This window comes from Enhydra lutris, unplaced genomic scaffold (assembly GCF_002288905.1).
Source record: "Enhydra lutris kenyoni isolate GAN:26980312 unplaced genomic scaffold, ASM228890v2 scaffoldscaffold26, whole genome shotgun sequence".
In the NCBI taxonomy this organism is placed as follows: Eukaryota; Metazoa; Chordata; class Mammalia; order Carnivora; family Mustelidae; genus Enhydra; species Enhydra lutris.
Genome location: NW_019154110.1, coordinates 26,164,410 through 26,166,142, shown reverse-complemented (window position 1 = coordinate 26,166,142; position 1,733 = coordinate 26,164,410). Strand labels below are relative to the sequence as shown.

Sequence of the window (1,733 nt, the reverse complement as noted above, 5' to 3'; positions counted from 1 at the left end):
GGACACTGCAACCAGCATCTCGCTGGTGCCCAGGCCCAGGGTGTTGCCTGACTCTCCCGCACATGGGAACGGGAGTGCCCTTCAGCAAGGGCAGGACACGCAGCCTGGTGTCCTAGTGCATCCCTGTCAGCTCTAGGACATGACGTCCCATGAGTTCCTCATCTGCCAATGGAGACGTGAGTTTGTGGGGGAGTGTAGGAGGCTCCAGATGGACAAGGCATGTGGTATGTGAGCTGTGTATCGACGCCGTGACGTCGCGAATGCCGCACAAGGACAAGGACACCCTATGGGATGCAGAACGTGACAGGATTTATTAGGAAAGAGAGGTGAGGTGCCCGCCCCTCACCCCCAGCCCCGCCCTCAGAGAAGCCTTCGACGGGATCGTGCAAGGGAGAAAACAGGAGGCAAGGACCGTGAGGGCACGGACCAAAGAAAACCCAGCATGCCCAGACTTTGGGTCGTGGCAGACCCCTGTGCCCGAGGCATGAGCATCGATTTCTCTAAGTTACTGATAGGGAGAGGATGAAGATGTGGACGGTGGAGGAGTGAAGGCAGAGATGAAGAGTCCACGCCAGGATGTGTGACGCGGGCACGGGACACATAAGACAGAGGAAGCAGAGACTCGGGGAGAAATGGTCCAGGCTGCATGGGGCCAGTGCCCAAGCCTGTGGGGAGGCAGCTGTGTGGCAGAAGGCTCCACTGGGCAGGTGCCCAAGCCTGGAAGGAGGCAGTTGGCGGTGGCGTGCTGGCTTTCAGCAACGTTTGTCAGTGACTTGGTTTCCCAAATGGCAAATGAGTGCCGTGTGCATGTGGTGGCTCTGGGTGAGGCAGTCAGCAGCAGGAAGGCTGGCAGCAGCTGGACACGCAGTAAGGGCGGCAGGAGGTGGTCGTAGAGTGGGTGGAGCGGCAGCCAGGTGGGCAGCAGCAGTAGGCGCAGCAGCAGCAAGGCTGTCAGCAGCTGGACCCGCAGCAGCCAGACCCGCAGCCGCCTTGTCCACAGCCACCGCCGCACCCGCAGCAGCTGGGCCGGCAGCAGCTGGTCCTACAGCAGGTGGTGTGACAGCAAGTTGGGCGGCAGCAGCAGCAAGGCTGGCAGCAGCAGGACCCGCAGCCGCCGCAGCCGCAGCCGCCGAGGCCACAGCCGCCGAGGCCACAGCCGCCGCCGCACCCGCAGTCGCCCCCGCAGAAGCTGGGCCGGCAGCAGCTGGTCCTCCAGCAGGTGGTCTGACAGCACGTCGGGCGGCAGCAACAGGACCCGCAGCCGCAGCCGCCGCCCCCGCAGCAGCTGGGCCGGCAGCAGGTGGTCCGGCAGCAGGTGGTCTGACAGCACATTCAGTGGCAGCAGCAGCAAGGCTGGCAGCAGCAGGACCCGCAGCAGCTGGACCTGCAGCCGCCTTGTCCACAGCCGCCGCTGCCGCACCCGCAGCAGCTGGGCCGGCAGCACGTGGTCCTGCAGCAGGTGGTCCTGCAGCACGTAGGCTGGCAGCAAGGGGAGCAGCACCAGCCGGACATGGTGTCACTGATGGAGCGGGGGCTTCTGTTCAGAGCGGAGTGTCTCAGATTCGGACTGTGGCCCACTTCTCTTCCGGGCCTTTTATACACTGGACCCCCCCCCCCCCCCCCGATGGGGACCAATGGGCAAGACTTTCCTTGTTGTTGTTGACATCGTTTCCCATAGTCTCTGGGCGCTGGTAGAAGAGGAAGCTCCCTCCAAGTTGGCCATCCGGAGAGAA

General features: G+C 63.7%; 1 pseudogene; it reads right to left on the bottom strand.

Moving 5' to 3' along the window:
• Positions 1–831: 831 nt before the first annotated feature.
• Positions 832–1,512, bottom strand: LOC111151284 (annotated as a pseudogene).
• Positions 1,513–1,733: the final 221 nt, after the last annotated feature.